General features: G+C 41.5%; 1 long non-coding RNA gene across 1 annotated transcript in view; it reads right to left on the reverse strand.

Moving 5' to 3' along the window:
• Positions 1 to 12,630, reverse strand: part of LOC117282802 — a 173,932-nt gene that overhangs the window by 109,148 nt on the left and 52,154 nt on the right. The window lies entirely within an intron of this gene.

A 12,630-nucleotide genomic window follows, 5' to 3' on the forward strand; every position in this document is an offset into this window, starting at 1 on the left:
TATATATATATATATATATGCTTTCAGACTTACAGCAGGCTAGTAATATACATGAGAATAGATAACAATCGGTATCATTTAATTTGTGATTTTCAGTGACAAAAATTTTGATATTTATTCCATCTCAAATTATTATGCATACTGATATTCTATTGTATGACGAACTGAGAGCAGTGAATACGTAATTTTCAGGTCCATAACGCAAGTTACTTATTGAAAGTGATTTTCCTTTTCTCCCGTCGCCATACATGTGCGAGTATAATACTGAAACAGGCATTTCCACTTCCAGTCAAATCGTATTATTGCTTCCCATCGGCTCTGAAAGGCTTGCAGCAGAAATGAAAAATGCTCGTTGGTGACATCTTCATTCGCCGCCTGAACGTATATAAGAATGGCGATTTCTCAGAACACATGTTGATAACATTCTATATGAGATATTTAATAAGCTGAGCCATGTAACGTAATAAATTATCCTGAAACCATGAATATAATTTTGCTCGACTAAATTAATTTTAAAAATATTTGATTAAATATCCAAACGGATTAAAATGAAATAAAATTCTCAATCTGTCCATGTATTAAATCGAATTTGACCTGGATTCAATCTATAGACAAAGAAAACCTAACATAAACGCATCAAGACAGAAAGGCATCCACATAAGGTCGCCAAATTCAGGGCTAGGAAGTCTGTCGCTGCTTTAGAAGTTATGGAATTCACAGCGTGAGATTAAAAATGTTGTGGACAAGATTGTCTTACTTTCGAATCCCTCGCATTTTAGCCCGTCAGATACAAATGAAAATACTTACTACACCTCAGCAAACATAAAATATTCCGCGAACATGGAATATATGTAAGATTTGAGTTTTTCACGGCGGTGACTATGAAGAAAGCAGTCTTCTGGGATGTGGCACGGTGTACATGTGGTGTTAACCGACGTTTCGAAGGAACGTATTGCCTCCATCTTCAGGGTCTGCTTGTACCAGTTCTCAGGTCTCTTCGCTTGCGGATTTATTTTTCTTTCTACCCTGAAGATGGAGGCAATACGTTCCTCCGAAACGTCGGTTAAACAAGCAGACTGCTTGTACCGGTTCTCACGGTTTCTTCGCTTGCGGATTTAATTTTTCTTCTACCCTGAAGATGGAGGCGATACGTTCCTCCGAAACGTCGGTTAACACTACATCTACACGGTGCCACATCCCAGAAGACTGCCTTCTTCATGAAATAAATTATCTGTGACCTAACGTGAATACAATGGCGCCAGCAATTCAGTACACACTGGCAGCCACAATCAACGTGCCTTTCGAAACTACAAGACCTATAGCATTATCTATCTATGGCTCTACAGACCTTTGTTGGACCTCTGCCGCCTTTTGAATTTCTTGATGTTTTTATGCAGTCGGCAGGACTCCCTTGGCGGAGAATCAGCCAGTTTCGTGGCCGCTACCAGCACAGAGGACATCACAAGCACAGAATAAACGCATACACAAACATTCGTGCCTCGAGTGGTATTCGAACCCACGATCCCAGTGTATGAGCGGGCGAAGACATTCTTATAGCATATTCGCTCATACGAAAACAAAAACTAATTTATTATACGTTTTGAAGACGAAACATATTGTTTAAAACACTTTGCGACAGCGTAATGTTTAAATTCCTGATATTCCATAAGATAAACTGGTTAATTTTATATGGAAATCTCGCATTCGTTTTATTGCGTTCTATGCATTAGGCCTACATGTACGCCCGATATCGAGTATTTCGCACAATATTACACATTCTTGGCACGACCCAGCTTTTCATATTACTAAATTCCTTCCTAGGGACTATTCACACTCTACTACACACTATCTCATATCTCTGTAAGGTCTACGGCGCCGCACTGCTAAGTGGAATTTAGAAAAAGACGACAAAATCGGCTTCAATTATAGATGGCTACATGAGCCTCAATTGCCGACAATATTTTATGAGAAATAATTAAAACTGGAGCCCTATAAAATGCAATTATTTAAAGGAATTCCGCAATATGCTGTTGCAGTTTATCGCGCTCATTTAAGGAATTAAAATCACATTTGAAAGCTCCCATTTATCAGGAATACTTGGTTCTTAAACCCACATCTCATAGAATGTGTTTCGGAAATGGGAGCGTATGCAACAGTAAAACAACATGTTCATGATTCATCCGAAGTTGTGTTCCACAAGACGTTGTAATGTGTTGTATATTAAGAAGCTACACGTAGGAGAATCTCTGATTCCTGACCTCAGAGAAAATAAACTGTTTTCTAGTTCCGTCCATTTCGTTTTAGTTGGAATAAATTCAGTTCTGACAACCAAGGATCACTCAATTTACGTCAGGCTTCCTTGAAGGTCGATAAATTAAGCACGACAGATGATCTATATACTGAAGGTCTGACTGGTCATATTAATATTAAATAACTTTCAGTATTTCATAAGTTCCCGTGTGGAGGCGGGTTAGAATACCTCCACCTTAGCCCTGCGAGTCGAAAAAGGCGACGAAAAGGTAACCCAGTGCCTGGAGGTGTAACTGGGCCGCCCTGTCACTGGGGGACATAAATACAGAGACCTTGTCCTTCAGGTTGGGTGTTATACGCGAGGCTGATGACCTTGCTCTGTAAAAAAATTACTGTTGCGAAATCCAATGAGGTGAAAACCGGATTGTCTGAAAGACAAATCTGGCAGAATCTTCCAAGGAACGTTACGACCCAAAAAGGCTGTTTTGCCAATGACGATTATGATGATGATCTATTAAGTAATTATCTAGTGTTTAAATCGGATCTTAGTAGGCTAATGAAACAGCAACACAATTTTGAACGCTAATACATACAGGATATCCTGAAATTTGCACTTACGGACTCCACCACGCGATCCTTTGATGAACATTGAATGTACCTTGACAAAAATTTTACCGACACTTACTCCCGCGGAAACTCGACAATAAAGTTGCATGTGATGTGGCAGCATGGTATTTAAAAAGGTAAAGTTAAAACTACCCCTGTAACAGTCTGTGAGGGCCATAGGGTTGAGACGTCGAGGCTCCCACATTTTCTCTAGACAATCGGCTCACAGATGTCGGTAAGATTGTCAGCCTTACGCGCCGGCCGCCCTTTAATCCTCAGGAAGATTCCTAGTACTCATTTCTGTCAGAGTCTGAATCGACCCCAGGGCCACAGTGCGGCTAGAAGGATTAGGTAAATTGAAAAATCCGCCTCATCAGGACTCGAACGCGCGACCTTCCGGCCTGTAGCACAGTGCCTCAACCAACTACGCTACTGCGTGCCACCGCAGCATGGTATATGCTCCCCATAATTATGTTTCCCGCGATAATTATGTGTCTTGAAATTTTACGACGTGACATTTTCGTCTCAGTTTTCATCAAGGGATTACAAGGTTGATTACAGGATCCCGTAGATACGAAATGCCCGGCATTCTGTAGAAAGGAATGGGGCATTCTATTCCAAAGAATAAACTACGCCCAATATGCTATCAAATAGAATACTTTAAATTCAAGGCATTTTGATAGAGGCAATCGTGTTTACGTGCAAAGTGAACCAAAAGGAACTATATTCCATTATTAATCAGATGAGATCGCAATAAGTTTCAAGAAAATTATATAATAAAGAGATAAAAAGTAGAAAATTGAGAAACATCTGCACAGGATAGGAAGGCTCCTTTCCTGTGTCACAGATGTCATGTTCACTGGCCCACGCAATAAGATTCTCTCTTTATACAAAAGACATGAAGGCATGTATTTAATACACTCAATATTCACAGATACTAACGTAGTTTAAAACGGATTCCCTAAGTTAAAACTAATGTTATCCAAGATTCAAACATGAAAGCATCTGACCTCACAAAATTATAGTTCACTGCAAACGGTTCCATGAATCTGAAAAATGAGGGAAGATCAACACAAGCCAAATATGTATGTACCATCTCATCAAAATCACGAAAATGTACTCAACTGCTACGTTTAACGTATGGGAGGCTATTTTTATAGAAACTTGCGTGTAACATTGGAGATGGCCCCGCCATAGCTCAAGCGGTTAGTCGCTGGCTTCCCGGGTTCGATCCCGGGTCTGGTCAAGTGGGATTTGTGGTGGACAAAGTGGCGCTGGGCAGGGTTTTCTCCGAGTACTTCGGTTTCCCCTGCCAATTTTCATTCCACCAAATTCTCCATCATCATAATCACCCGGGGCAGGATACAATAGGCCAAGCAGTGGCCGCCGTGCCGAGTGGAACCAGTTGGACTCCACCCCCCACGAAGCGAAAATTAGAAATTAACATTGGAGATGATACGGATGTGTCTATCCACTCGTGAGATCCACGAGGATGTGATCCTATTTCAAGAAACTATGGTGGATTATATAAAGCTCTTCGCTGTAGAATTTACAACTATAATGTCGTGATTCTGAACATTTCATTGTGCCAACATCCTGCAGGATGTCTGAGTTAGGAGTGTTGGTGGGTGGGGAGGGGACGAATAATGCGATACTCAACAAGGAAGGGAACAAGTATCTACAGACAAGAAAACAATAAACCAGAGAAGAAATAATGATTTAAAATAAAGCCTATGAGAAATGAATACGTTGCTTCGCTTTTGTAATATACTGTTCTCGAGTATAATCATTGTTTCATGGATATTATGATCTAGGTGGCGTTATATGTTTGAGTGTGAATGTAACAATATCTGAGCGGATCTGATAACAACAGCTTTTAGCACATAAATACTCTTAAAGTAAAATGGAATAAAAAGAGATACGAGAGAGGGAGAAAGCTTCTTCTTGTCTGCTATTCCTTTCATTCTTCCTCTTTCTCTTCGATGTTGCCTCTTACCCCGCAGACCCACACCAAGTCATCTCTTAGAAAAGTCCACTTTCTTTCGAAACGTCTAAAGTAATCTTACAGATGGAAGCCATAAACCTATATTACTCTGAAAAAGAATTTTCTATTTTTCTTTTTTTTTATCCTTCTTATAAAAATTTAATATTACTTTTGAGATACGGTGGGGGAGGAGGTATGAGGGGAGGTGAAAGAGGGAAGAAATAGAGGGAGAGTCAAAACCATCTGCTCCTCATCATATATACGAACAAAATCGAGCAAAATGTCAACCAAATAAATAACTACGATACACCGATAAATACGTCGCCTATATAAGGCTCTACTAAATCTGAAATATGAAGACACTGATGTATCATCCTATTTTAACTAAATGAAATTCGTTACAGAAATAAAACAATTATGAATGAATAAATGACTTCGAAAATTCTTTCCTATAATTAAATTGAAAAGGCAACATTCATAACCTTTCACATTAAAGCATTCTGAAGTAAAACCCATTTATCAACAACTTCAGCGCATAAGGGCTGAATGGAAAACTCTGCTTCTATCTGCGAAATCTTCACTCATATTTTCGAAGAAATAAGTGCACTGGACTGACATCAGACATAATATCTAGAACCATACATAGAGTTGCATGATGCAGAAGACTCTGTTGTTTCGGCCTCTCACTCGAAGTGTGGGTGAGGTTCCTCAAATATTAGAACCACCAGAGCAGCGACCAATCAAGAGGAAGTGGGAATTTGAGCACCCTTACACTGAAGCCAAAACAACAACAACAAAAATTAATTGTACTTCAGCAGCACTTCTTAAAAATTCGTATATAAAAATAATAAATATATCTCTAAACACAAAAATGTATTATTTAAGCATATTAACTTAGATGTGGGAACGTTAAAGTAAGAAAACCTACACTAATTCCATCACAAATAAGAAATGCTTAGTCTAAACCGTCCGATAAACAATTTCCCCCCCCCTGGCACTACAGCCCCAGTGGGCCTAGGGCCTACCTCCATGAACTTCTCCGTTCGCTTCGGTTTTTCTAGATCTTACACATTCGGTAGGACTCCTTGGGCGGGTGATCAGCTCGTCGCAAGGCCTCTACCTGTAGTCAAACACAGAAAAACGCACACACACAAACTAAACATCCATACCCTGTGTGGGATTCGAACTCACGATCCCGGTTACCAAGCGAACGAAGACGGTACATGCCTTAGACCGCTCGGCTACCGTGACCGGCACGATAAACAATTACGTGAAATAAAAAAGACAAAAAGTTATTATAATTTCAACACACGCAAATTAACTGTCAACACATGGTCTCCTAATTTAATCACTTTTGACATTCATAAACAGACCGTGTGACATTACAGAATGTAGCATATTAACATATGATAAATTAATTTCGCCATTCAGTCGTTGCGTCATCCGAACGTTTGATCTACCTGTGTTACTTGATTGTGTTATACCTGTATTCCAAGACACCAAAGACCGAGATATAAACTCAATAGCATACCACCTTCATGCTGTACTAAAACGTGGTCAATCAATCAGGGGTAATATTAAATCTTACAAGTGTTTGAGAGTAAAGTGCTCAGAATAAATTAGGGCATGAGATCAATGAGGTAAGTGGACAATTTAACCACACGCCTATTGTAAAACATGGAATCAGTGTTTTAAAAAAAGTCAGGTTAATAGTAGTCAGAGCTTGGAGATGTGATGGCTCAGAAAGGGGATTCGTTTGGGGGAGACAAGAAATGACATAGAATTAAGAAACCTACTGGAAGCAGCCACTTGGAACACCGAGGAGCTGGGAGGATAACATTAATATGGATCTTGGCGAAGTAGGTCATGAAGGAGACGGATGGCTGGAATTGACTCAAGTTAATGTCTGAAGCCAGGACGCATGCGTTAGGCCACATCTTGTTACTTTACTGATGAGTGAACTATCCCTGTATAATAACATAATTATGAAAATGTGCAGAGAAAGTACCCTGTCCTAAGCTAATGCTTCCTATTCTTTCAGTATTAATTTTGGTCCGTAGCTTCATAAACAGTTTCCATGTGTTACTCTAAATGTTATTGGGCCTGAACCATATGCTTAAGTATTAGGGCATTTATAAAACAAATAATTTGTTTGGCAAGTGATTCATTTATTCTGAAAGAAAAGCGCAACAAATAGGGAATATTATCATGCTTTAAAAGAAAAATGAGGGAAACATGCAAGTGGCGCATGTTTATGAAGCAAATTTGTTTCTTTTAGTTCTCCTTTTCAGTATGAAACTTCTACAGTTCTCATGAATAACTGAAATCACTGGGTAAGCGGACAGAACTGTGAAGCCCGTTGCTTTCCGCATGCATCACAGATTCACTGAAGACGGGGAAGTCCTCCCATTAAGTCAATACTGAGCCCTAATGACTACAAGCATACATGGAAAGAAAATTATTAATATCACGAATAGACCTACCACTGTAATTACTCACGGCTGTTTTCATTTCATTATAAAAGACTGGAGTTCTGCCCTTGACTCTTTTTTTCTGTGTCTCCAAATAACATACACGTGAACACAGTGATAACTCAATTAAACTCATTCCACATGCCAGAAACTGGTTCTGGCAGTCCTTATAATGTGAAAGCTTACGAAATGAGCATCAGATGACTATATAATGTCTGTCCTATCCAGCTCCATTCCTCACACCCTTGCAAATCCAGGCATGCATAAGTTCCCTATTCAAATCAGAAGAGAGGAAAACTATAACAATAATGAACTAAGAGAGGATGAGACCGGGTGTCCAAAGGACTACAGTCTTGTGGACCAGACAGTAGTAACGGCTTCATGTTACAACATTTCAATAATACTGTGTCTCCACACGCAACATGCATTGCATAGAGACTAGCGGAACCTCTGCTCCGTTGCATGTGTGGTGTGAGTGTCAATGGGTAGGTTTAATATTGAAGAAAGCAGTCTTCTGGGATTTGGCACCGTGTATATGTGGTGTTAACCGACGTTTCGGAGGAACGTACCGCCTCCATCTTCAGGGTAGAAGGAAAAATAAGAAATCCGCAAGCGAAGAGACCGTGAGAACCGGTAAAGCAGTCTGCTTTTTCCTTCTACCCTGTAGATGGAGGCGGTACGTTCCTCTGAAACGTCGGTTAACACCACATATACACGGCGCCAAGTCCAAGAAGACTGCTTTCTTCACAGTCACCGCCGTGAAAGCCTCAAATCTTACACAGGTTTAATATTGTGTACCAATATTACAAAGACAACGTGACAACTGTTTAATGCAACCACTTGCGGATACATTCTCTGTATGTTGTTCTAAACACAACTTACAGATATTTTCCGATTTTACTCAATACTCACTGCTCGGCTGTTTTACCTTTACACGTACATAATTTAATGGAAGCTACTGTGATGTGAACGCTTACTTCTTTTCAATGGCTCTTCCAGCCCATTCAGAGCCCTAGTCTCTTATTCGGTTCCGAAATCAATTTTCACAGACGGTAGGACTCCTTGGACAAGTGATCAGCTCGTCGCAAGGCCGCTACCTACACGCAGGACAACACAAACAATGAATAAACGCATACACACACCAAACATTCATACCTTGAGTGGGCTCAGAACCCACGATCCCCGAGTCAGAGCGCCTGAAGACAGTTCATGCCTTAGGCAGCGCGGCTACTGTGACCGGCTGTGAATACTTACTGCTTTTTAGTATACATATAATAGAAAGTAAAACGTAAAGTTAAGGTATCCCTGTAATAGGCCGTGGAGGCCCATAGGGTTGTGAGATGTTGAGGTTCTCACATTTTTTAGATAATCGGCTCATAAATGGCGGTAAGCTTGTCAGCCTTATGCGCCGGCAGCCCTTTACCCCCAAGAATATTCCTGGTAAACGTAAGAAAATAAACTACAGTACACGTCAATACAAGAAATTCGTATAAACAATTCTCTTTGTAAGGTGCTGTTCAAGTGCAGCGCACAACCAGATCACGTGGTCTTATGCAATGGGAATTAAAAAAACGGTTTCTGGAACTTACAAATGCGATAATTACGGAGGTTCTCATCTCAGAAAGTCAACGTTGCTGATTGCTAAACAGAAAATGAGAGCTGGGAAATTGTGTATCTATAGGTATACGGGGAATCAATTCCACACATACTTTAGTAATAACTTGCGACGGATCCACACAAATGCCACGCTTTTGAGCTCTAAAATATTCCACACTCTTTTGAATTTTCTTTCCACCCAGCTTCCCACTTTTATATTAAATTATTACTGAGTGCAATACCAGGTTGAAAGTTTCGAGTATAGTAAACACTGCACAGCCGGTCACTGTAGCCGAGCGGTCTAAGGCTCGCACGAAGCCAAGATCGTGGGTTCAAATCCCACACAAGGCATGGATATTTGGTATGTGTATGCGGTGGTTTGTATGTGGTTCGCATATATACATTGCTGGGAAACAAGTGTTATATACATTGCTGGGAAACAAGTGTTTTCTGTGAGGTTCGATCGGAGTCTATATAACGAGAAGCCGAGAATAATTGACAGCTGAGTTCAGTTTAGTCCAGCGTTAACCAGTGGGCAACGGAAGCGGAAGAATCTCTATTGCTAAGATTGCAGAGGAATTGCCTTTGAGGAGAGCTGTTACCAAGTAGAGACTAGTGGAAAGAGAATGAGGAGACTTAGTGTGAAATGATTTGTAGTGTGGAGATCAGCAAAAGTGTAATAATTATGTATTTGTAGTTACGACTTTTAAGTGGTCAATAAATTCAGTCACCAATCCAAACCCCGTCTATAGTCAATAATACCAATTTCGACACACAGTCTTTCTGGAAGGGCCGAATCCGGCCGTCGTGAAAGTCGAATACCATGCAAGCGGTAGCTAAACGTGCCTTAAGCGATAAAAGTACGGGGAAACGGTCAGGTGGCGTTATTATGCAATGTCTCTACTACCTTTCATCTTGCATAGCTGCGACTCAATCTGCGATGACTCGCCGTAACACGTATCAGCTCCTTTAGCGTTTCTGTCTTGTAGAGACATTCAGAAATCGGTTTTCATTTACAGTAGTGAATTGGGACTGTGAAATACATACTTGAACTGCGGACTTTTTGTACGATACTTATGTGAAAAAAAAATAATAAGTCGCGTAAAAGGTTTTGCCATAAGCAATCTGGTATGAGAGTTCCACCTTCATCAACGATTTTCGAATCGAAGGTACTGACAAGAAATACACTAGACAGAATATTGTGCTAGCCGAGGAAACGCCCGAAGAAAATGGGGCCAGATTGGAACATTCCCTTCGAAAATCCCTGACACTCTTAGGTTAACAGGAAAGGGTTTCGAGTACATGTTACGTCTACTGTCGTATACAATTAGATTTAGGCAATTCAAGAAGACGGTTACGACAGAAGAAAGAGTTTTTGTAATAGGTTTACGCGGGCAGTACATGAAGGAGTCCCAGCCCAATACTCACATTCTTCTATTCTTGAAGCTTGGCTCCACCTGTGTTGGTACATCAACGATCAGAACAACAGGTACTGGAAAAGCACTGTCACGTGTTAAGTGGCTACAGACGACCTCTGGATTGATAACCGGATATAGTGGACATGTTCATGACTACACTTCACAGTTCACCGTCACACACAGACTAGTGTTCCCAGTCACATTGCTTAATTAAGGCTTCAACGGCGGACGTTGCTCTGCCTCCGAGTTCACGTCCTTGCAGGCTGGCGTCTTTCTCATAACAAGACTCGGAGTTGCTAGGCAATGGCTTGCAACAAGGTAGCGTCCTGGGTTTCCGTGTCCAGCGGCTCCTGTCCTCGCTGGCTGGCACCTTCAGCTGCAGCTCCCGAGCTGAACTAACTGGCTTCCAACTGCCGACCTCCAACTTCAGCTGTCAATTCTCGACTGCCAGGCTTCAAAGTCAAAGTCACTCTATGACGGGGGTTCCTGCCAATCAGTTCGTTCTGACGATAAGCTCCTTGAGACCCATGACCAGAGATTTTTCCTTTCTGCAACTGACCCCTTGAGGTCATAGTCGTTATGTAACATCATCTATGACGAGAGGATGGGCCTGTCTCATATATACGCCTGGCTTCAAAGTCAAAGTCAGAGTTACTTTACAGCTGGCGGTTTACCGCCAGTCAGTTCGTTCTGGCATCAAGCCCCTTGAGACTCATGACCAGAGATTTTTTCAACTGAACCTTTACTCCTTATGAAACATCCTCTCTGATGAGAAGATGGGTTTGTCTCTTATGTACATACCGCACATATAGCATGTTACCGCCCCGCCGGTCCTCGTGATATAGCCTCGGGACGGACCAAACAGAAAACACCGCCACCACCACAATTCCTCTATTGTCGCATGACTTCATTATCTGCGCGGAACCACAGAGAACACCGTTCCCAGCGGTACTCCGACTTGTTACGTTGCGTAGCGAGATGTATTTCATTGCTGTGTCGCTGTTTATTGTGTCACACTCTAGTAACGGGCGTCTCTTCTGGTTAAACTATTCCGGCATTCAGCGGACATGCCACAGTAATAATCCATTTTTGAAGTGCCCCTGGCTCATCAAAAGATCGGTGCGTGCTATTAAATCAAAGCGGTATACCAGCAACATCCTTCGTCCCTTATCTGCGAGTATTACGGAAGAGGAAAAATATATGATTACTTCATGCAAGATGGTGCTACAGCACACGCTGCTAATTATTCCACTACTGTTACAAGTGCGGTATTTGAAATCAGACTGTTAAGTCGCAGATTGTGGTCTGCAAGGTCTCCAGGCTTAGATCCTTTGATTTTTATCAGTAGGAAAACCTAACGAAACGAAGTGTATCCAAATAATCTCCACATTTTGGATGAACTTAAGCACAACATCTGTGAAACAATTGCATCTAGCAAGTGCACTCAGTGTCAGATAATATTTTCAAAGAAACGTCAACTTCGTTGTTCAACAGAAGAAGGGCCACATCCTGGGAATTTATTGTGATCGTTAGATCTTCTAAACGAATTTGGCAGCTCCTCCCCTCTTCTACCTACTCTCTACTTGGGGATGATAGCTGCAGTCACCCCCGGTTCCACTGCCATATTCACAATGCTCCCCAAAGGAAAGGGGTGTTCAAGCTTAAGTCTTCGGTAATAAAAAGGCGGAATCTCAAAATAACAATCACTCACAACAATAAGACATAAATTCATGACACACAACTCAGAACAATAAGATAATAATAGTGACTTCGACCATTCCTTCAGTAATAAAAATAAGCATTGCAGAAGCTGCAAACCCATGACTTCGACCGCCTTGGTGGGTCCAGACGGAAAACCGAATAACGTAATCACTGGGAGCCGCCTGCCTACCCCAGGCCTAGAAAATCGCCAAAACACGCGCATCATTCCGAGATAAGCCAGATCGCCATGTTACCCAACTGCATGGGGCAGTAACAAACCAAAACAAATAATTTAATACGAAACAGAAAACCTCGTCGCAACATCCCCAATGAAAAACTTACATTACCGTTGTAACAAGGAGGCCCCTTAACCTCAACTACCGGAGTGAAGAATCGAAACACAATATGGAGACGCCAGATCGAAACGGAATTTTGCGACCCGCTTCGTCGACCGACGGTAAACATCAGACTGCTCTCACTTCTCCACCCGTAACGAAGGAGGTCTTCCTCTCCAACCTTGGGAGGAAGGCGAAATCAAGTGGCAAAAAGGGATGATGGGCCAACGGTAAAAGAAACACGACATGCTTGCCTCGGGGGGGGGGGG

The sequence above is a fragment of the Cryptotermes secundus genome, unplaced genomic scaffold, assembly GCF_002891405.2.
Source record: "Cryptotermes secundus unplaced genomic scaffold, Csec_1.0 scaffold248, whole genome shotgun sequence".
NCBI lineage: Eukaryota > Metazoa > Arthropoda > Insecta > Blattodea > Kalotermitidae > Cryptotermes > Cryptotermes secundus.